This window comes from Moschus berezovskii, chromosome 4, assembly GCF_049115385.1.
Source record: "Moschus berezovskii isolate FMDL1 chromosome 4, NW_MosBer_1.0, whole genome shotgun sequence".
NCBI lineage: Eukaryota > Metazoa > Chordata > Mammalia > Artiodactyla > Moschidae > Moschus > Moschus berezovskii.
The window spans coordinates 76,892,249-76,917,842 of NC_142463.1; positions in this window are offsets into that span (position 1 = coordinate 76,892,249).

Sequence of the window (25,594 nt, forward strand, 5' to 3'; positions counted from 1 at the left end):
ATGTCTTCACACATAAGGATAAAATGTCCTTACTTGATTTCTAGGAAATGAATAGAATGTGAATATTGAATGTGTGCAGATAGTACTTAACAATAGCCAAATTCATTTCCCTAAATTCAGATAAGAACAAAGATGATGAACTTTGGCTAGTGACAGAGTTTTAAAATGTTATTATTTGCTTTTATACCAGCGCAACTTCTGTCCCCTTGTTTAAACATTTCACAATTTTCCAACTATAAAGAAAATCTATGCTAGCCAACAAGTTTCAGGAATATTGATTGGAACTTTCACTGATGTGTAAAATGTGCCTCAACTGTAGTCGTAGATTTTCCGTCTGAAAAAAAAATTTTTTTAAGTTTCATATTGATCCTTGTGCCATTTGGTTTTCACTAGGCTTATGAAAGATAAAGCCTTGATTTAACTCTTCATAGAGCCATCCAATGTGTAATAATTTTTAAAGTGGTGTATAAATAATTTTTAAAGTGGTTATAAAGCTTTCTTCTTTTAGAATAATTTTATAGACTATTTAATAATGTGCTATCATTTTGTATATCAATTTACAAAAAGATAAATGAGAATTAAAAAAAGAAAGCAGCGTCTTTATGAATCCTGACAAGATGGCCACTGCTTCTTTGGTTTTTGCTAAATACCAGGCACTGTGCTGGAAATATGACATATCCCATTGCGTCTTATAGCAGCCCCATGTGGAGGTACTCTGAGGGGACTGAGACTTTTGGAGACTGAATGCCTTGTTCAAGCCCACCCATCTGTAAAAAGTGAGAATTGGTTTCAAACCAAGTTCTGACATGGGAGGCAAGGCTCTTATATACACATTGCTGTGTGTATACTCACAGTCTCATTTACCATGTGCCAGACACTGTCCTTAGTAATTTACAGGGTGTGAAATGTATCTTCTTTAGCACCAAACTTAAATCAGATCGAAGACAAGAATTTTGACTCAAAAGGTACTTCTGCGTTTAGGCTGAGTGGGGAAATATGTAGGTAGGGTCACCTAAAGCAAATATGCTATTAATACGTGGGCCAAGTGTGTTTTCAGTGGCTTTTCATGCCTACTTTCATCCCTCCCCCAACTATGTTTCCCATTTCCATGGAACAAATTATCAGGAGAAGTTACTCCTGCCAAAAATGTGAATTTAAGTAGAGAAGTCTAGAAAACGGAATGGAAGTCAAACTCTAAGGGAATAGATTCCTTAGAGTTGTGCATTCATTCACCCATTCATTCATTTCTTTTAAAGTATGAAAGGGATGCGAGGACCAGAGAATGCCCTAGAGATCATATAGTTCAAGGGTAGGAAACAGGAGTCCCTCCAAATAGGGCCCACAGTGTGGTTTTTCCCCATTACATTTTATTTTGAAAAATGAAATTTGAATGCCTTTAGGTGGGGCCTAGGTTGCCTAGTACACCATTGACCCTCACCACCAATTCCACCATACTCTCATCCTTTTTCCATGCTTTCCCTGCTTAGCTCCTCAAATTATATTGAGATTATGACTTCAGATAGTCACACACAGAAAATTTTTAACTGGCTTGGAATAAGTTAGGTTTTTTCCCCAAAGTCAATACAGTACCATCTTATTCTATTCAACACCTAGGACAGTGTTTTATACATAGGAAGCTCAATAAATATTTGTTGAATGAATGAGTGAATGAATTAATATGACAGACTTAAGGTTGCAACCCAAGTGTCTCTGATCCAATCCAGTGTTTGTTGTACCTTGTCACTTAATCATTAGGAAGAACAGGGCAACAGCTCTACTTCTGTGCACAGAAGATTTGGCTCTGCTTCGGTACATGATTTTTCTTTTACTGCCTAAATCAAATGAGGCCTAAACTAAAAGCAGTTCAGCTCGAGAAGATTCATTCAAAGGTTGGTTTCAAATGGAAATCATGTAAACACAGCCACTGTATATATAGTACTTTTCAGAAGACCCAGAAATCACGTTTACTTCCAATAAAGTCATGATCATTGACGTAGTACACTATCTTCATTCCTGAGAATGAAAGGGACAAAGAAATATGAGACAAAGTGAATATCTTTGCCAGGCTTATCCAGAACGTTTTAGCAGCCTGGAGAAACCTTTGGCCTGAGCACATTTTATAGCCAAACATACAGAAAAAAAAAAAAAGAATGAGCCGTTTATCTATCACTGTGATTAATCTACTCTGTACTAACAGATGGTTATTTAGAAGACAGTTGATTCCTTTATCAGCATTCATTTGTATATTTTAATAGCTTTTATCTGATTGGAATGTCCTTTAGGGATAATTGTATAAAGTAGGAAAAGTTATGACTTTGATTGAAAATGAGTTTTTACGGCAGTAACCATGTTGCCACAGGTGTGAGAGATACTCTAGTTGGGCATGTCAAGTATACAAAGGCAAGGTAGCATTTGACATCTTATGTTCAGTTGAGACCAGGTCCTCATCTGCCACATAACCTCTGCATGACCATCGCGTTACCATTACAAGCTGTTTCAAAGCCTTCAATAGTCCTCATTTTCTAAGGACAAATTTCAAAGTCCTGAGCATGTCAATCCATGCTCATCATGTGGGATTCTCAATAAATATTTTTTCAATAACTTTATGGATATTTGCTGCCACATATTTGTCTTGCATCCACTCACTAATTCTCAAAGACCTCTGACCCTTGTTTTTTTTCTTTTTTGACTTTTTCTGTAATTCCTTGGGAAAGTCCTTCTCTCACCTCAGGCTTGTCTCCAGCCTTACGTCATTTATGAAACATTTCTCTCACTGTTCTTGAGCCCTCTGAGAAGTTTAAAGCAATCACTCTCTCCCCTCTATTATATTGCACAGTACTTTCTTGGTTGCTATTATGCATATATCACACTTTACCTATTTTATAATTGTTACTTACATGCCTGTATTACCTGTATTATAGATGTTAGGTACATGCCTATGTCACCTGTATTACATGTATATATGTATATATATTATATATATGTATATACTTGTCTCCTAAAAAATGTAAACTGAGAGGAAGTAGTGATATCGTTTGAGATATATCCATAATTCTATCATTTTTTTTGCTTCTTTGTGACTATGAAATGATGTTTTCTCTTTCCTAACTTTGTTATTTTCTTAAACATTTAAAAAACTATGAAATTTGCACAGCAAATATAATTTTATCTCTCAAGATGATCATATTTATCTTGTTCATGCTGACATCATTAAAACACTTTTCAGGATCATCTCCTCTGGAATTGTTTTAAAAGTCAGTCTCATTGCTTTCTGCTAGCCTTTACTTTTTGGTCCGTTTTTAGTTTGTTAAAAAATTTTAACTGATGTTCAAAATTTGAAGATTTTCAGCAATTGAAAAAAATCCTAAATGTCAAACAAGGGTTATTGGTTTATAAAAAGCAGTGTTCAGTTCAGTTCAGTCACTCAGTAGTGTCCAACTCTTTGTGACCCCATGAATCGCAGCACACCAGGCCTCCCTGTCCATCACCAACTCCCGGAGTTCACTCAGACTCATGTCCATCAAGTCGGTGATGCCATCCAGCCATCTCATCCTCTGCGTCCCCTTCTCCTCCTGCCCTCAATCCTTTCCAGCATCAGAGTCTTTTCCAATGAGTCAACTCTTCACATGAGGTGGTCAAAATATTGGAGTTTCAGCTTTAGCATCAGTCCTTCCAATGAACACGCAGGACTGATCTCCTTTAGAATGGACTGGTTGGATCTCCTTGCAGTCCAAGGGACTCTCAAGAGTCTTCTCCAGCACCACAGTTCAAAAGCATCAATTCTTCGGCGATCAGCTTTCTTCACAGTCCAACTCTCACATCCATACATGACCACTGGGAAAACCATAGCCTTGACTAGACTGACCTTTGTTGGCAAAGTAATGTCTCTGCTTTTTAATATGCTGTCTAGGTTGGTCATAACTTTCCAAGAAGTAAGCATCTTTTCATTTCATGGCTGTAATCAGCATCTGCAGTGATTTCGGAGCCCAAAAAAATAAAGTCTGACACTGTTTCCACTGTTTCCCATGATCTTAGTTTTTTGAATGTTGAGCTTTAAGCCAACTTTTTCACTCTCCTCTTTCACTTTTATTAAGAGGCTCTTTAGTTCTTCACTTTCTGCCATAAGCGTGCTATCATCTGCATATCTGAGGTTATTGATGTTTCTCCTGGCAGTCTTGATTCTGGCTTGTGCTTCTTCCAGCCCAGTGTTCCTCATGATGTACTCTGCATATAAGTTAAATAAGCAGGGTGACAATATACACCCTTGACTTACTCCTTTTCCTATTTGGAACCAGTCTGTTGTTCCATGTCCAGTTCTAACTGTTGCTTTATAAAATATTAGGCAACCATTAAAATAATGATATTATTTCTGAAATTACTTGTGTAAAAACTTTTCATTGTCTTTTTTCTTTTTTGTTACTAGTGATGGTTTCTCTTTCTCTTTTTTAAAATTAAACTTAAACAGAATTTGAAAGAATAATTCAGTGGACAGTCATGTCATATATTTTTGTTCTTGGTTCATTGGTTATTAACATTTTATAAACATTTTCTTGTTTTTAATATTTATTTATTTATTTGGCTGTGTCAGATCTTAGTTGCAGCATGTGGGATCTAGTTCCCTGACCAGGGTTTGAACTGGTCAATCCCTGCATTGGGAGTTCAGAGTCTTAGCCAATGGACCACCAGGGAAGTTACATGTAAATGATTTGTTTATTTACTTTTCTGTTTCTATTTAGATTGATGGAGAGATAGGTGTGTAGGGGGAGCTGGGTGGGTGAGTGGCTGTTATATGTGTGTGTTTCTTAGGCCCAGAGGAGTTTTCTTCACCTTTAGAGTCTGAAGTCTAAAGAATACTAGTTTTATTAGAGTTTGTCTGGGTCAGTTTTCCCAGTTACAATGGGTCCTTTTAATATGAGAGTCAGGTCTTTTTTTATTATCAGAATTTCTTCCTTTGATTGTTACTTTATATATTATATTTCATTATTTTTTTAAATGCTCTGGGGATCAGATTATTTCTATGTTAAATATTCTATATTTTATATATCACTACATTGACTCCATTTTTTTCTGATTTCTTTTTTTTTTCTTTTTTTATTGGAGGCTAATTATTTTACAATATTATATTGGTTGGTTTTGCCATACATTGACATGAATCTGCCCCAGGAGTACGTACGTTCCCCTTCATGAACCCCCCTCCCACCTCCCTCCTTCCCTTATCCTCCCTCTGGGTCATCCCCGTGCACCAGCCCCTAGCATCCTGTATCATGAATTGAACCTGAACTGGTGATTCGTTTCACATATGATAATATACATGTTTCAATGCCATTCTCCCAAATCATCCCACCCTCACCCTCTCCCACAGAGTCCCAAAGACTGTTCTATACACCTGTGTCTCTTTTGCTGTCTCGTATACAGGGTTATCATTGCCATCTTTCTAAATTTCATATGTATGCGTTAGTATACTGTATTTGTGTTTTTCTTTCTGGCTTACTTCACTCTGTGTAATAGGCTCCAGTTTCATCCACCTCATTAGAACTGATTCAAATGCATTCTTTTTAATGGCTGAGTATTACTCCATTGTGTATATGTACCAAAGCTTTCTTATCCATTCGTCTGCAGATGGACATCTAGGTTGCTTCCATGTCCTGGCTATGATAAACAGTGCTGCGATGAACATTGGAGTACATGTGTCTCTTTCAATTCTGGTTTCCTCGGTGTGTATGCCCAGGAGTGTGATTGCTGGATCATATGGCAGTTCTATTTCCAGTTTTTTAAGGAATCTCCACACTGTTCTCCATAGTGGTTGTACTAGTTTGCATTCCCACCAACAGTGTAAGAGGGTTCCCTTTTCTCCACACCCTCTCCAGCATTTATTGCATGTAGACTTTTGGATAGCAGCCATTGTGACTGGTGTGAAATGGTATCTCATTATGGTTTTGATTTGCATTTCTCTGATTATGAGGGATGTTGAGCATTTTTTCATGTGTTTGTTAGCCATCTTTATGTCTTCTTTGGAGAAATGTCTGTTAAGTTCTTTGGCCCATTTTTTGATTGGGTCGTTTATTTTTCTGGAATTGAGCTGAAGGAGCTGCTTGTATATTTTTGAGATTAATTCTTTGTCAGTTGTTTCATTTGCTATTATTTTCTCCCATTCGGAAGGCTGCCTTTTCACCTTGCTTATAGTTTCCTTTGCTGTGCAGAAGCTTTTAATTTTAATTAGGTCCCATTTGTTTATTTTTGCTTTTATTTCCAATATTCTGGGAGGTGGGTCATGGAGGATCCTGCTGTGATTTATGTTGGAGAGTGTTTTGCCTATGTTCTCCTCTAGGAGTTTTATAGTTTCTGGTCTTACATTTAGATCTTTAATCCATTTTGAGTTTATTTTTGTGTATGGTGTTAGGAAGTGTTCTAGTTTCATTCTTTTACAAGTGGCTGACCAGTTTTCCCAGCACCACTTGTTAAAGAGACTGTCTTTTCTCCATTTTATATTCTTGCCTCCTTTGTCAAAGATAAGGTGTCCATAAGTGCGTGGATTTATCTCTGGGCTTTCTATTTTGTTCCATTGATCTATATTTCTGTCTTTATGCCAGTACCATACTGTCTTGATGACCGTGGCTTTGTAGTAGAGCCTGAAGTCCGGCAGGTTGATTCCCCCAGTTCCATTCTTCTCCCTCAAGATTGCTTTGGCTATTCGAGGTTTTTTGTATTTCCATACAAATTGTGAGATTATTTGTTCTAGTCCTGTGAAAAATATCGTTGGTAGCTTGATAGGAATTGCATTGAATGTATAAATTACTTTGGGTAGTATACTCATTTTTACAATATTTATTCTTCCAATCCACGAACACAGTATATTTCTCCATCTATTAGTGTCCTCTTTGATTACTTTTTCCAGTGTTTTATAGTTTTCTATGTACAGGTCTTTTGTTTCTTTAGGTAGATATATTCCTAAGTATTTAATTCTTTTCGTTGCAACAGTGAATGGAATAGCTTCCATTAAGAAGATCATACATCATGACCAAGTGGGCTTTATCCCAGGAATGCAAGGATTCTTTAATATCCACAAATCAATCAATGTAATACACCACATTAACAAACTGAAAAATAAAAATCATATGATTATCTCAATAGATGCAGAGAAAGCCTTCGACAAAATTCAACATCCATTTATTATAAAAACCCTCCAGAAGGTGGGAATAGAAGGGACATACCTCAACATAATAAAAGCTATATATGACAAACCCACAGCAAACATTATCCTCAACGGTGAAAAACTGAAAGCATTTCCCCTAAAGTCAGGAACAAGACAAGGGTGCCCACTTTCACCACTACTATTCAACATAGTTCTGGAAGTTTTGGCTACAGCAATCAGAGCAGAAAAAGACATAAAAGGAATCCAAATTGGAAAAGAAGAAGTAAAACTTTCACAGTTCGCTAATGACATGATCCTCTACACGAAAAACCCTAAAGAGTCTACCAGAAAACTACTAGAGCTAATCAATGAATACAGTAAAGTTGCAGGATATAAAATCAACACACAGAAATCCCTTGCATTCCTATACACTAATAATGAGAAAATAGAGAAATTAAGGAAACTATTCCATTCACTGTTGCAACGAAAAGAATAAAATACTTAGGAATATATCTACCTAAAGAAACAAAAGACCTGATTTCTTTTGTTTTCATTGATGTGGCTTTATGTTTGCATTTCTTTAATATCATTAATGATTATTATTATTGTTTTGTCCATTCTCCCTTATAAACCTTGTAATTTATTTTTTACTTATAAGATGATTTTTATAATTTTGAAAGTATCGTTTCTTTGTCAGTTTTTACTTAATACTTCATACTTTTTTTTGTCTGTTTGTTTTAAAGTTTATATACTATGATTTAAAGTTTTAAAAATTTTGTAAATTTGTTTAAGGTTATTTAATTCAGTTTCTTTCTGCTTTATTGTAGTTTCATTAAGGCGAGATTTAAATTGAATTACTTTGATTTGAACTTTCCATTTTCCTTGTACAGTACAGTAGTTTTGTATGAATGTTGTTGGACATCTTTAAATGTGTTTGATTTTCTTAGACCAGAGGTAAGTTTTATGCAGACAAAGGAGATAGGTAACCTATTAGTTCAAGAGTACTTCCTTTTTCTGATATAGTAACAATAATTTTCTTTCATTGGTTTCATTTTTTTTCTCTTGAAGAGGTGGATGATTCTGTCTTCTGATTTTGTAACTTCGTTCAGGCCCTTTAACTTCCATCTCTTGCTTGCTTCTTTTGCAACACCCTCAAGCTCCAAGGGGACCTCTTTACTTCTAGAAGTGGTGCTTTCCCATGACTACTGTTACTGGTCTTATGCACTTTATCTCTTTCCTTTTGATTTTGTGTGTCTGGATGAAGCAGGTCCTGTTTGAGCAATAAAGGGTGTACATCACAACCATTTGCAATAATCAGTGACCTTCTTCTTTTTCTAAACATTTTCGATCAAAGAAAAGGAAATGTTTATGGAAGAAAGAAAATAAAATTCATTGAAGTTAGATAGCTTTATATTGCAAAATATTTGTGCAACAATGACTACAAACACGTTTAGAATGTTTGGTTAATTACTCCAAATGTGTCACAAGAATTATGACATTGTTCTCCCTCAAAAGAGCATGATGAAAGTAAATTGAAAGTAAATAAGAAAGGGGATATTCTCCAGGTGCTATCAGTCTTGATTGCTGGTGTTTTAAGAGTTCTGAGCTTTTTTAGAGTTCAAGAGAATTAAAGTGAAACAAAATTAGCAAATTCACAATTAAATTAAACTGTTGACCATTAGAAAATTTGATAATGTATGTAAGACTGTAAATTTATATTATTGAGAATTTTTGTTCATCTCATTTCAGAGCTACGTATTTCTCCTTAAATGGAAAAGCCTGGTGTTTTATTCTTAAGTATGAGCCTTCTGAGAACATGATCAAAATCAATCTTGTCCCACCTTTTTTCTCTCTGTTATTCAGACTTACCAGTGCTGTGTACCAAGTATCTCTTATTCTGCTTGGGCACATGGAGTAGTTGTGACCATGATATCTATGTTGGTCAAGGAAACATGAGCAGAAGTGCTGTGTGTCCTTCTCCATGGAAATATTAAGAACCAGAATGCAATGCACCCCACTTTTTGCCTGAGAAACTTCTCTTTTCACCCAGGTCCCTCCATTACCATCCCTTACACATCCACATGACAGGCAGAGAGAGCAGTTAACGCTGAGATTTTGTTTTTAGCTACAGTAACCTATCCTGTCGGAGAAGGCAATGGCAAGCCACTCCAGTACTCTTGCCTAGAAAATCCCATGGACGGAGGAGCCTGGTAGGCTGCAGTCCATGGGGTCGCTACGAGTCAGACATGACTGAGCGATTTCACTTTCACTTTTCACTTTCACACATTGGAGAAGGAAATGGCAACCCACTCCAGTGTTCTTGCCTGGAGAATCCCAGGGACGGGGGAGCCTGGTGGGCTTCCGTCTATGGGATCACACAGAGTCGGACACGACTGAAGTGACTTAGCAGCAGTAGCAGCAACCTATCCTGTAAGCCTATAGGCAAGGAAAGTATTCTTCATGCAAGTTTAGCATTTTGGAGTTGGTGGAAATTTTGCACCAAAGGTCAAACATTTCATATTATATGATGTGTATTATATATACATATATAGCCATATAGGGGCTTTCCTGGTGGCCCAGCCTTAAAGAATCCACCTGCTAGTGCAGGAGACACAGGAGACACAAATTCAATCCCTTGATCAGAAAGATTCCCAAGAGTAGAAAATGGCAACCCACTCCAATATTCTTGCCTGAGAAATTCCATGGATGGCAGAGCCTGGAGGGCTACAGTTGTGGGGTCACAAAAGAGTTGAACATGACTGAGCACAGCAACAACAACAAAAACCATACATGTTTTTATAATTTAATAACATAGCATTTTATTTCTTCAAACCCTTCAAGCTAACTCATTCTTGAGAATCCATAACGTCAATTCCCTTTGCAGGATTTCCTCCCATATTTGTATTGTTGGATCCTACCCATCCTTCAGGTCTTCCTTAGGCTAATGTCTCATCTCCCCAGAGGCTCTTTCCCAGTCATCCTGTCTAAGTAGATCCTGACCTGTTACCTTTTATCACAGCATCATGTCTGCATTTTCTGAGCTTGCAAGTAGATACTTAATTAACCTGTTACTTGTTTATCATCTCACCATCTAGCCTGTCAGCTCCATGAATCTATATCTGTCTTCTTCACCACTGTATAACCTGTCCAGGGCAAAGTGACAGGTTCAACATAGACAATCAATGCATATTCAGTGATTAAACAAATGACAGTTATTCTAGTAAATGTACATAGAATAGTTGTAACTCTAGTTATACAATATTTTATATAATCATGAATTATAACATTTCCCCCCTAAAACATCAGTTCTTTTAAGCTGGTGATGGAATTATGGGAATAGAAATAGTTCAGAGGTTTTGTTTCTTATTCAAAAGAAATTGGTCATCACCATCATTTTTATTGTTATTATTATTTACTCTTTGGGGGCACCTGTCAATTTTTAACAGGAAAATCCCAATCGAGTATATTATTAGCATGATGTAAGTGTTAATTAAGAACTCTACCTATAATTGTGCTAGGATAGCCAATACATTTTCGGTTTAGATTGACAGTATAAATGACCTAGGCACTACAAATGTCTGTTTAATAAGAATAAATTTTATTATAAAACTATGCACATATAATATCTAAACATATGATTGGAAAAGTTTCTGGATAATTTTTATTAAAATTATCATTTTAATAAAAAATAAAATTATTTAGAGTGTTCAGTTTATTTGACTTCACTGGACCAATGCCAGACCCAGTCCTTGGAGTGTACAGTTAGTGTTAATCCTTTTTGTTAAGGACTTTCAAAGTGTAAAGCACATAGTTACATGTTTTTGGAGTGTAGTTAATGTTGTGAATATAAATAATTTATGTTACAACATTTTCTGTGAAGTTAGACTTTCAGTAATTCCATATTATCAAAATAGTGGTATAAGACTACAATATGGTTAAAGAATAATTTCAGAAACGATGAAGACATTAAATTTGTAGTTAACATACTTAGAATGAGCCTTTTGTATGTATTCAAAATAATGATAAATTCCAAGAATTTATGGATTAGGCTAAAAATTGTTTTAAGAAATCCTTAATCCAAGAATTCATAAATAGCTGTACACAGACACACACACACACACACACACTCTCATGCCATTTTCGCTAGTTTAAGCAGGAAATACTTTACTGAGGAACATAGGAAGATCTTCCTGGTGGAGAATCTGCATGCAACGCACAAGACATGGGTCCGATCCCTGGATCTGGAAGATGCCCTGGAGGAGGAAATGACAACCCACTCCATTATTCTTGCCTGGAGAATCCCGTGGACAGAGGAGCCTGATAGGCTATAGTCCATGGGGTGACAAAGAGTCAGACACACTTTCACATTTTGTATAGGAAGATCACACAATTTTTGGAAGGCTAAATAAAAGCTTCTAGTCTAAGCTTTCAAAAGTGACTTGATACCAGAGGAGAACCAAAAGAACTGCTCTGTGTGCCATGTTCAGGAAACTGCACACTAAGGAAGCTTTCCTCTTGGCTGCTGGCTCTACCATCTCCCTGCTACTACCTTGAGGCAACCGGAATGGGTGCCTCACACCCTATCTCTCCCTCTGACTTCATAACTCCCTTTCAAATGAAAGAGAAACCAAGCTACAAGAAGATACAGAATAGGTCATTTTTAGGTTTTGAACCTCTATCACTGAAGGGAGTGGGTACTGAGAACGCCTATACAACCCTTATTAATATAAAACAAAATTAGAATTATACTATATAGACAACTTTGTTTCTTGTAGTTTTTTGAGTTTAAATTTTATCACACTCATTTCTCACATCTTAAATATGTTATAAAATCACATTTTTGGATGACATTCGATTATTGAAATATTTTTATCATCTTGATTAATAAATATAATTTTGCAAATTATTAGAAAAACAGTACAGAGCACATATGAAGTACTCAATATATATTTGTTGAATGAATAAATATCATTTGAGGATCCAGGCTGTCAACAACGATACCATCTTAAATGCATGATATCTGAGGTCATTGTCATTCCTACCCATAGGATGAGGGAAGAACTTAGAAGGCTGGTTTAGGGAACTTCAAGGATGAAGCTTGGAAGTAACATATCTTATTCACAGCAATAACTTTAGCTGACGTTCTATGGAGAAGAAAAAGACACAGTCACATCTAAAGGCAAGGGAGAGGAAGGATAAAATGGAGTTACTAGGGTAGAAATTTTTAAGGACAGCCTTCAACCCAGCATGAGAAGGAATTAAAACTAATTTTACTACCTTATCTGTAAGGCCCTTCATACTCTGATTTTTCATTTGTTAACTTTATTTTTGAAACCATTGATTGTTTATAATTTATATTATTGCTCTCTAATTTAACCTTAACCAACACATTCTTTTACTAGAAGGAGGGAATAAACGTTAAGTGGAGACATGATGCATTTGAAATATTTTTTTTGTTAGAACAGTTGACTATGCAGTATAACCAAACATAATTCTTTTCAACCATCGTGATAAATGGTTCTGTTGAGACTGAACTAGGTTGTCTGAACTGAAATAGTTCTGTAAGCATCTAGACCTTTCCCATTTCCTTTGCTGTATCTATACCTATATCTGTATCTATCTCTCTCTCTCTGTATATATATAGAGAGAACAACTTTATTTTCTAAATTTCCTATAAGGAGTCTACTAAAACACAACCAACTGGTTTATGGTCCTGTGGTTTTACTGACCTTACAATCTGATCTCAACGGTATCACCAGCTGCTAGGAGTGCACCCTGACACAGGATCGTTTTTCCAGTTCTTCATGAGATAGAGACAACTCTCCTTTCCCCTTTTAGTCACAGCCTGCATCTTCTGTCATTAAGAAGATCATAAGTCCTGTTTAGTACATCACTAACTACATTATTGCTCAGCAAATTACTTCTATTTCTATGCCTCTGAAATACACACAGAAAATAAGACAAGGTAGGTCAGCTTGACAAATGTTGACTTTGACTAGAGAGAATTTATGTCTACTGCATTGGCTGAGATAAATTAGACTTAATCACACTTACCATCATCATTAATTTTCTCCCTAAATTTCTAAATGATAACAGATCAGTTAAAATGTATACCTACTCTAGAGTAAGCAACTCAGCCTTGAAGTTTATTATACAACAAAAGGGATAAACTTCAAATTATTTATTTTTTATGAATAAAGAACACCTCATAAAGAGATAAAATGTGTATGGTATCCAAAAAAATAGGCAAATATGACATTCATCTTAGCAAATTATCATCCAATTTGGATAATTGGGTATAATTTTTTGATTTAACAAGGAAAATTGATCAGATAATCTAATGGATTAATTTTTGGTCAATCTGCTATGGACTATAGTCTTTTCAAAGATTAGACTATTATTTATGTTAAAATCTTTTGTTAGTGATTTAGCTAACCAAAGTTAGTTTCTTTGTCATAAAAAGGATAAGGTAGATCTTCATTATTTCCGATATCTTTAGCTTTAGGAAGACTATTTTTAGGCATTTTGAGAAAAAAATTAAAAAAGAATAAGTATAGTAGTGGGTTTCCCAGGTGGTGCTAGTGTAAAGAACCTGCCTGCCAATGTAGGAAACACAAGGGACATGGGTATAATCCCTGGGTTGGGACGATCCCCTGGAGAAGGGCATGGCAACCCATTCCAGTATTCTTGCCTGGGGAATCCCATGGACAGAGGAGCCTGGAGGGCTACAGTCCATAGTGTCACAAAGAATCAGACAGGACTGAAGCGACTTAGCACACACACACAAATAATGACAAATCTTTATTCTGTGCTGACAGGGTGCCAAGCATCATACTAAACAATCATTCAGCAGATATTTTCTGAGGGTCTGACAGGTACTGAGCACACAGTAGTGAAGAAAGAACTGCAAGTCTCTGGAGTTTACATCTCAGAGGGTGGAAATGGACACTGAGTATGATTTTAGAGCATGTTTCAGCTTGGCAGGTCCTATGAAGAAAACAAGAAAGTAAGGGAAACAGGATTGTTAGATAGGGGAGGAAATTTTTAAATTGAATGGTCATGATGGTGTTGAACATGGAGACGAGGTAAGATGAGGGCAATTACAGATGTACAGTCTAGTTCCAAATCACTGACCTGTGATTTACAGTTTGCTCTTACCTCTTACCTTCTAGTTTGACTCTGAGCCCCCTCCCCTGTCTCAAGGGTGAGCAGGACCTTTCCATCCGGGCAACAGTGTTACTTTTTCAGCTCAAATTGTAGACATTCTCAAAGCCAACTAAGTCCTAACTCTACCAGGGTCTGTCCAGAGAAATTCCCTTCCAGTTTTTTCTAGAAAGGCTAAACTCTTAGTTTCTCTTTAACACTCTAAATTTTCTCAAGTCTATAAATTTTAAAAGGAAATGTGGATTAAGAAAACAACTTTCATTGACATATTATGTCACAAATTATGATGGCTGCTTTATGTTATATTTATGTGTGTAAAAATACAAGGAAATAGATATTACTCTTCCATATATAGTTGAGGAAAATGAGGCTTGGTAAGGTTTGACTTGCGGCTCAAACCCATGTCAGAAATTTTTTAAAAAGGAAAGAGTGGCTTTTACACAATCCCTATACCCAATCCCACCATCCCAACTCTTCAGACACCAGTTATACGTTTGCCACTTTTTGAGAAAATGCAGAAATCCAATGTTTGTAGGGTTTGTATTATTTGAAACTGTTCATTTCAGGATTAGATTTGATTTTTATAACAAAATGTACCTGAATATGAAATTGTAATTTCAAAAGAACAGCAGAGAATGTTCATCATACTGGCATTTTCAGATTTTACCTTCTCAAGAATTCAATAATGTTTGTGTTATTATTGTTTCCATTTTATAGGGAAGCAAAATGAGGTTTGAAATGGTCACATAAGAGGCCCAAGGTGACATTTCTAGAAGTGTTAGTACTTAGATGATAAAAACAAATAATGGTTCAATTAGTTACTTTTTACAAAAATGTTAACTGGAACACCTCCCCAAATTGGCTAGAGAGAAAAATGTTACTGCTTACATTTTGATAAAAGATAATTATTAAGATTGAATAAAAGTGTTAGTCACTCAGTTGTGTCCAAGTCCATGGCCCCATGGGCCAGGCTTCTTTGTCCATGGAATTCTCCAGGCCATAGTACTGGAGTAGGTTGCTGTTCCCTTCTCCAGGGCATCTTCCCCACCAAGAAACTGAACCCAGGACTCCTGCATTGTGGGCAGATTCTTTACCGTCTGAGCCACCAGGGATGCCCAAGAATACTAGAGTGGATAGCCTATCCCTTCTCTAGCAGATCTTCCCAACCCAGGATTCGAATTGGGGTCTCCTGCATTGCAGTCTGATTCTTTCCCAGCTCAGCTACCAGAGAAGTCTGAAGGGTGGTATGGTCTCATCAGAGGTTGGTAGGTGGCAGGGGCAGAGGAAGAAGAAAGGCCTGACCGAGAATCAAACCCAGGCCACAGTGATGAGAGCGCTGAATCCTAAACACTAGACCACCAGGTACTGGTGAAAATTTAAGTAAAAATCAAATAGGAAATCCACATATGATGTTTAAAAATTTGGAACACTGTTATGCTTTTACTGTTTCAAATGAAGTAGAATTTTTAAAAGTTAATGATCTTATAATAACCTGTGTTAAAATGCCCCTGATATTCCATGTTTTTCCCTTTACACTTAAATGGTATTATAGGTGCTCACACAAACACACACATACACAGCGAAAAAGAAACAGCTTTTAATTTAAAATAAAATCAAAATGTGTTGTTATATAATGAAAAATGAAGTGATATTTTAAAAGCTGTTCTTTTAAAATTTTAAAATGTAGAACTTGAGCATGAATGTTGCTTTAAGTAAGGTACTCATATTATTACAAAAATAGAACTTATGCTTGTGATGTTGCAGTTGCCATGGTTACTACAAATTTGTTACTTAATAGCAGAGCAAATAGATTCATAAACATGCTAATTATATCTGATACATTTTTCAGACTGTTTTGTATGAATATGCATATAGCTTGCATAAAAATGAATGCCCCATCCAATAATTTTGCAAGTTTGGGAGGATTTTGCTGTATTCTCTGTGATGTAGTGTGTGACCATCTCAACATAGGAAAAAAGAGAAAAGAAAATTTTCAAGCAGATGATTTTATAATTCACAGAGTAGACAACTGCTGTGTTAAACAATATAAAAATACTAAATTCTAAAGAATGTAGTAAACTATACAGTTGGTTCTTGGAAAGATTAAAGTTTGGTATTTATGATAAATCTCTTCTTATTCTGCCGTTTCAGTTACAGAAATATTAAGAAGCTGGTATGACTAATGAATAAATATAGTATTGAGTTTTGACATGAGTCAGCATGCTACAAAATTTACACACGAAGATGAACAAAGATTTTACAAATACTGTGTTTTACTTTCTGTAGCTTAAGTATTTGATAACACTGAATGCACACTGAGAGTTGCAAAAACTCAAGGACCCTGCGCTATCTTTTTCTAAAAAAGCAAAGCCACCAACATAATGAGAAGGGAGGAATAGTCTTCTGCAGTTACGAAACCACAAGGAAGGGGAAAAGTTGGCCCAGATTACCCATTGCGTGAGCACATGGTATAACTCAAAATAGATGCAGGAAAGAGGCTGTGACCCTTCCTGAGAAAGAGGGTTTACTTGGGAGATTTGTGACTTCAGCCAGGGCCTTGTATAGCTCTTTGATGAAAGAGTGGGAATATATTTGTCTCCAGAGAGTTATACCAGGAGGAGTCTGCCCTAATCTTGTGATTGAAGATGTTACCACTCTTACGTCTCCATTTAAAACAATGCTCCACTTTCTCTTATTGATGCTGACTTTTCTTTCCTTTGATGAAATTCTAGATAAAAATACCAGTTAAATGCTCAGAAACCAAGTGGTACTGAGCAACATATATGATATTTACAATCAGGGATTTGTTTGTTTGTGCCATTTTTCGCTTTCACAACCAAAGCACATGGAAGTTGGTTGCTGTATTTTAGATGTTTGAGCATGTCAGGGATATTGACTGAAAACTCTGCTCTGCGGCTCACTGTCACCTAGTGATTGATATCAGCTGTAACAAGATAAAATGTTATGGCATCATAATTCTGTTTGATGCAAGGTAATCTTTGATCTTTTACTATCAACAGAAGATTATAATATATACTTAGTGTGATAAATAATACCCTTTCACTGATGTCAGAGAAAGAGCAAGTTAAATTGATATGGTTCCAACAGCTAGTTTTATTTGCAATTTTTTGAAAGATTAAACACCTTATAAACAGACTAGATTCCTAAAATGTATTATTATTTAATTATGACTTCTGTTTGTTAATAATTGATCATCACTTATGCTCTTTTTTTGCATTGAACTAAAGGATGCATTTTAAAAACTACTAAATGCATCTTAGCCTTGAGGTAGCTTTTTATTGGAGGGCTTTATGGTACTGAGGTGCCAATTAGAGGCATTAATTTGCCAAAATATTATGTAAATAAAAATCAGGAATTGAATATTTGATGTGTGAAATACTCTAAACAGTATGAAGTTATCTTCCCTTTCCTTTAAAATATAGAGCCCCAAATCCTTCCTTAGTATGTAACAAATGCTTCATATTTGTTAGCTCTCCAAATTACTTTTTTTAATCATAATTAATTTCAGCTCTTATCATATGTTATGATATTATGATTTACCTCAAATGTCCCTTGTCTGCCTAGAAAATTCTCATCTTTCAAGATATGGCTCAAATGCCACTTCCCTTGAGAGTATCCTTTGTATCCTTTTCGTCCAGAGTGTCCTTTCTCTACACCTCAGAAAGGATACCTGTTTTTCCTCTGTGCTCTCTTAGTGTTTAAGCCATGTATTTGTTATTACAGTTTTTATTGCCTTGAGATGAGTTGTTTGTATGACATTCCATTTGAATGTCAACTTCTCGAAACTAGGGGTCGAATCTTGACCATCTTTGCCTTCCACATTCCCTAGGAGCTCAGTAAATGTTTGTTGGTTGAATTACTGAATGCTAGTGAGAAGGCCACATGGTATGAAAAGCAAAAGGGCAGAAAAATGAAAATGGGCAAAAAAAAATCAATTGACAAAAGAAAATGATCGTAAAAAAGAAAACACAGAGTCTCCTTCTGGTGTTAATCATTTCTATCCAAAACCTTACAGCTTTGTGTACACACAGCAGACCTCAGGCATTGCACTGAATTGAGAATTGCCTAGGCCTCTCGCTTTTCCTTTCCTTTGGGTATTAGCCATGGAGCATTTTGAAAAACCTTTTCATTGACGCTTCTAATTTGGTTCTCACAATGTCTTTATGAAATGGTAAATTTGGGTGTATCATCATTGCTTTTGTATAGATCAAGAAACTATAGCTCAGAGAGGTTAGTGGTTTGTCCAGGGTTACACAACTAAGAGACAGATTGTAGACTGAACTGTGACTGTCTGGCTCCAGATTAAGGGCACACTTTTACTGATACTGTAGCCTTTCCTGAGCCTTATTACAAATATTTTGTCTATCTGAGAAATGTTTACACAAGATTCATGTTTAGCTGGCTATGAATAAATAGATTCAATGATGTCTACAGTTGAATTGAATTTTGGATAGTACAAAATTTTCATTTTTGATTCTTGTTACATAAATGATATGAGAACGTTAAGAAATGAGAACTCTGAAAATTTGGTGCAGCATTTTCAGTCAAATATTTCTGTATTTCTGAAGATTCCTCTAGCTAAGATTTATTGCTGTGGCTAAGGATTTTTAGAAAAACTTTGCTTTGAAATAGGGAAAATTTATAAAGCTCTGTAACTTCACCTTAGGTTTGTAGACACAGGTGAGTACTATTCACCTGATCATACTACATTTATTCAACCCGTAAAAGAAAACTATCTCCAAAAATAGAAGATTCCCTTAGATTTTTGGCAGAATCATTGCTTTCAAAGAGATAACAGATGTCATCTTCCTTTAGCAGGTGAGAATCTGGGCTCTCTAGTCAGTTATGAGCAGTATTCTGAAACCAAAGCTTCCGTTAATTTGTAATTGCTGAATTGTAGAATTGCTGTCAGCTATAGTAATTTATTTTATTTTATTTTTTTTAGACACTATCTATTCTTCATTATATATTCTCATCTCTTTGGCATAAATTAATTGATCATAAGTGCATGGGTTTATCCTTGGGTTTTCTATCCTATTTCATTAATCTACATTGCCATTTTTGTGCCAGTACCATAGAAACATTACTTTGCTAATGAAGGCCCGTCTAGTCAAGATTATGGTTTTTCCAGTGGTCATGTATGGATGTGACAATTGGACTGTGAAGAAAGCTGATCGCCGAAGAATTGATGCTTTTGAACTGTGGTGTTGGAGAAGACTCTTGAGAGTCCCTTGGACTGCAAGGAGATCCAACCAGTCCATTCTAAAGGAGATCAGTCCTGAGTGTTCATTGGAAGGACTGATGCTGAACCTGAAACTCCAATACTTTGGCCACCTGATGCGAAGGACTGACTCATTTGAAAAGACCCTGATGCTGGGAAAGATTGAAGGCAGGAGGACAAGGGGACGACAGAGGATGAGATGGTTGGATAGCATCACCGACTCAATGGATATGTATTTGAGCAAACTCCAAGAGATAGTGGAGGACAGAGGAGCCAGATGTGCTGCAGTCTTTGGGATCACAAAGAGCTGGAAATGACTTTGCAGCTATAGTAATTTAGAAGTATAAACTTTATAGCTGAGGTGACTTAAAAGATAAATCTAATGAAATCTGTTTGCACAAGAAGACCCTGTGGTCTGGAGAGGTTAAGAGGCTCATCCAGTTTTACACGGTTAATCCATGTTGCAACCAGGGCTTGAAGCCAGAGTACCGTCTTTCTATTTAACATTCTTTTTCTGAAATCTGGTGACTCCATCTTGGTGGATTAATATCAGTTGTCTCTTGCTATATAACACATCACCCAGTATGATGGTGGCTTGGGGAAGCTGTGCCCATTGTTAGTGATTCTGTCACAATGATAAGTTTGCATACCAATGGAAAAAACTTTTTCAATTTGTGTAAAGACTTCTTTTCTAATTGTTTGCCTGATCTCTAAGTCACTAGGTGACACATGAATTTTAAAAAACTCTGGGAAATAGTGAAGGACAGAAGAGCCTGGTACACTGCCATTCATGGGTTCGCAAAGAGTCACACATGACTTAGGGACTGAACAACAACAAATAAGTAAAATGTATGGTAAGTTTCAATTTCTGCTTCACCAAGGAAATGATTCAACATTAATTAGCTGGAACTGCATATCAAATATGTTTATTCAAACATAAAATACCCTGAACCCTACCAATTTTAAGTTATTAAAACCAGTTTTAGAGAGAAGGACCTTATGTTTTCCCACTCAAGCTGTGGCATTTTATTCCTGTCTAGTAAAGCAGATATTTAGCATTAAAGGAATCAGAAATATTTTCTTTAGTTCATATTTGATTGCTTTCACAAATGAAAGTAAAGATGTAGACTGGAATTGAAAGAAACCAGATATTTAGGCAACAGTTTTGGCCTTCTTTTGTCTTTTATGAAGAAGACTCCTCTGAAGTAGGATCAAAATAAGACAGAACAAAACAAGACATGAAGTTATGACCACAATAAGGAAATGTTAGAAATTAGAGTATGGCCAACTCTGTAAGAAGAGGGAGAAATACCTCTAGAAAATTTGAAGAAGGCATTGTATACCTGAAATGCCAAAGTTCTTTGCTAGTTACCCTTGTCCAATCATTACTCTAAAAGATGGAATTCAAAACATGCCCCAGCAGAAGTAGAAGATGTACAGCTAATTATGGATGATGAATCAGAAATGCTAACTCATTTTCATACATCCTGGCTTTTCTTGTGTCTAAAAGTTGTAATTGCTCATAATGTATATTAAACTTGTATTATTAATCTTTGGGAGAATTTTTTTGAAAATCATTAAAATATGCCACTTTTTTTTCCAGAAAAACTTAAAGCAAAAACCTTAGTAGCCTGAAATAATCATTTTGTTTGCTCCTCATTGTCTTGTTCAGAAATTTTAGCTGGGATCAGCTGGGTGGCTTTTCTGTGGGTCTCACTTGAGGTCATTCTTATGAATGAAATAATATGGAGGCTTAATAGAAGAAATGACCTAAGATGGTCTTACAGCTGGCTGCTGATACGACTCCTTCCACTCCTCTCTTCGTAGCCTGTAAATGTCAAGAAGTCTAGCTCAGGCTTCTTTTTTTGGTTGTTGGTTTCCAAAGAGGTGACAATGGAAGCTGTAAGCGTTCCTGAGGCATAGACTTGGAACTCCCCATAACAAAGCTCATCACATTTTTCTGATCAAGATGAGTCACACGGCCCATAAGCAGGGAGAGAAATTGACCCTACCTTTTGCTGGAAGGAACAGCAACGTGGTACTGCAAAGAGGCATGTGCATAGAAACAAGAGGCATTTATGCACTGTTTTTTGCAACCTGTGTTACTGGGCTCCTCTGGTGGCTCCGATGGTAAAGAATCTGCCTGCAATGATGGAGACCTGGGTTTGATCCCTGGGTTGGGAAGATCTCCTCGGGAAGGAAATGGCTACCTGCTCCAGTATTCTTGCCTGGAGAATTCCATGGACAGAGAAGCCTGGTGGGGCTACAGTCCATGGGTTACTGTATATGCCAAAAGGTCTTAGCATTATCTTTCACTTATATTTTGCATAAAATAATACTTTACTGTGCAGAGAATCTAAATTCTATTTTAGTTTGTGTTTTACTGAGAACTTGTATGGTTACATAGGGTAAAGACAACATTTTTCTGACTCAAAATAATGACAGTGTTGGTATTTTAAAGTTATTTTTTCCCTTGCTACAAGTCGGTGGGGTAGATTGACATTTTATAAATATATATATATATATTTCTTATTTTTCTCAGGAAGAGGTTGAGGGCAAAATTGATTCTCTAGTGAGTGTCTGTGTTTTGGTTTCTGTTAAATGATGATCTATAATTGATTTGTGTGCCAACTAGAACTGCCTCAGACTGTTTTCAGCTATTTTGTTCTCAATTCAATATGTAGCTTATTCACAAAGAGTATTACCAGCCCTTTCCCAGATAATCAATCATAAACTAAAGAGAATAAGGCTATTTTTAATGGAATATTGAAAAAAGAGGAAGTGACTAAATTGTGTTGGGCTCGGTTGGAAGGACTGATGCTAAAGCTGAAACTCCAATACTTTGGCCACCTCATGGAACGAGTTGACTCACTGGAAAAGACTCTGATGCTGGGAGGGATTGGGGGTGGGAGGAGATGGGGACGACAGAGAATGAGATGGCTGGATGGCATCACCGACTTGATGGACATGAGTTTGAGTGAACTCCGGGAGTTGGTGATGGACAGGGAGGCCTGGCGTGCTGTGATTCATGGGGTCGCAAGGAGTTGGACACGACTGAGCGACTGAAAAAAAAAAAAGGGAGGAAGAAGAAGGGGAGAGTAATCTTAGTAATTGTAGAGCTGTTTTGTAATGGGTCCAACTTTCTAAGCATTCCTTTGTTATTTAACCTTATAAAGATGCCAGAGCAGAAAGCAATGTAGATAGATAGGGAAACATATTCAAGCCTAATGTGTTTAGATGTTTAATAAATAAAAATGTTATTTAGTCTTTAAAACAATTCTATTAAACAGTACTGTTATACCCATTTTGCAAATTAGAAAACAGAGTTTGAGGATAGTAATTTATCCAAATTCATACATACATAAAATAACAAAAGATAAGAATACAGAGAAGCTTGATTTCAAATCCTTATTTTGTTCTTCTATTACACACAGTATTTTGATTTGCGGAATATTAGCATCATTATCCCTAATTTTCCTGCAGTGTTGTAAGGGTCATAATAACCAGGCGTAACAAGCTACAATTATTTAATAAAAACAAAGAATGCAGTGCACATTGTATCTGGTAATTTTTCTACTAAAAATATTTATCAATAAGTGTTGTCTAAAGAAGCCATGAAAATATCTTTTCAGAGAATACAATTTGGTCAATTTATATCACTGTTTCAGAATAACTTCTGAGAGGAATGTGGATTGGTAATGAACATTAATAGGCTATAATTTTGTTATACTAAATTTTTACTCTGGCCTTAAAAATATTAGTTTAGAAGTCTTAGATTCCATTGTGAGAAGGAACAAACTAACTCAAGAATGAAATCCAAGGTGTATACTTTTTTCACATGACATTTCTGAAATCAGAAGTTGTCTTACAACTAGTAAGAAAGTATTTTATCATGTTTTAACTGTTTAATGGTCCTTGACTCAAAATGATAAAGATGAAAACAAGCAGGTGGCTCAGTATTTTTCTCTTTTATGGGTGATGTGACGAGTTGACTCACTGGAAAAGACTTTGATGCTGGGAAGGATTGGGGGCGGGAGGAGAAGGGGACGACAGAGAATGAGATGGCTGGATGGCTTCACCGACTCGATGGACTTGAGTTTGAGTGAATTCTGGGAGTTGGTGATGGACAGGGAGGCCTGGCATGCTGTGATTCATGGGGTTGCAAAGAGTCGGACACGACTGAGCGTCTGAACTGAACTGAACTGAAACAGAGAAGTTTAACTAGCTTTTCCAGTGCCACCAAGGTAGACCCAGATTTTCAACCAAGGAAGCGTGAGCGACAAGAATGTCTGGGATTAGCAAATCAAGCCTGACTTTTGAAGTGTAGAATGTAGGAAGTGTAGAAATTTGGAGAATGGAAAACTCATTATGTTTGATATATTATTGAAGAAAAATTTTCATACCTTATTTTTTATTCTAACCTTTATCTTTACAACTAATTCACCCAGTGACATCACTGGCCCTATCCTTTCTTGCTTTCTACTAATCCTTCTGATTTTCACTGTACACCCTCCTCCATGCAGCTTACTTTCCCTAGTGATAAAACTTCAGCCAGTCTCTAATCAAATCCTGTGCTCCATTTCCCTGTTCCTTTTTCTCTGAGTAACAAAGACAGCAATGGAAACCTTATCTATCCACTTTCTCAAATACAGTGAAAACCACAAAGCTAGGCAGATTGATGGTCACCAACTTGAAATGGACCCTCAACGTTTGTGAGAAATATACTATTTTGCTTTCGAACACCCTCTCCCTTTGTTCACGTCAGTGCTTTCAAATACCCTCTACTTCATGTCTTTTTTTTTTTTTTTTTTTAGGGTTTTTCTCCTTCCTTTTATTTATTTTTTTAAAATTTTATTTATTTATTTATTTTTTGAGAGTTCTTTTTTTTTTAACTTCTTTTTTTAATTGGAGGCTAATTATTTTACAATATTATATTGGTTGGTTTTGCCATACATTGACATGAATCCGCCCTGGGTGTACATGAGTTCCCCCTCCTGAACCCCCCTCCCACCTCCCTCCTCCCCTTATCCTCCCTCTGGGTCATCACCGCACACCAGCCCCGAGCATCCTGTAACATGCATCGACCCTGAACTGGTGATTCGTCTCACATATGACAACATACATGTTTCAATGCCATTCTCCCAAATCATCCCACCCTCACCCTCTCCCACAGAGTCCCAAAGACTGTTCTATACATCTGTGTCTCTTTTGCTGTCTCATATACAGGATTATCATTGCCATCTTTCTAAATTCCATATATATGCGTTAGTATACTGTATTGGGGAGAAGGCAATGGCAAGCTACTCCAGTACTATTGCCTAGAAAATCCCATGGATGGAGGAGCCTGGTAGGCTGCAGTCCGTGGGGTCGCTAAGGGTCAGACACGACTGAGCGACTTCACTTTCACTTTTCACTTTCCACTTTCACACATTGGAGAAGGAAATGGCAACCCACTCCAGTGTTCTTGCCTGGAGAATCCCAGGGACGGGGGAGCCTGGTGGGCTTCCATCTATGGGGTCACACAGAGTCGGACACGACTGAAGTGACTTAGCAGCAGCAGCAGCATACTGTATTGGTGTTTTTCTTTCTGGCTTACTTCACTCTGTATAATAGGCTCCAGTTTCATCCATCTCATTAGAACTGATTCAAATGCATTCTTTTTAATGGCTGAGTAATACTCCATTGTGTATATGTACCAAAGCTTTCTTATCCATTCGTCTGCAGATGGACATCTAGGTTGCTTCCATGTCCTGACTATTATAAACAGTGCTGCAGTGAACATTGGAGTACATATGTCTCTTTCAATTCTGGTTTCCTCGGTGTGTATGCCCAGGAGTGTGATTGCTGGATCATATGGCAGTTCTATTTCCAGTTTTTTGAGGAATCTCCACACTGTTCTCCATAGTGGCTGTACTAGTTTGCATTCCCACCAACAGTGTAAGAGGGTTCCGTTCTCTCCACACCCTCTCCAGCATTTATTGCATGTAGACTTTTGGATAGCAGCCATTCTGACTGGCGTGAAATGGTATCTCATTATGGTTTTGATTTGCATTACT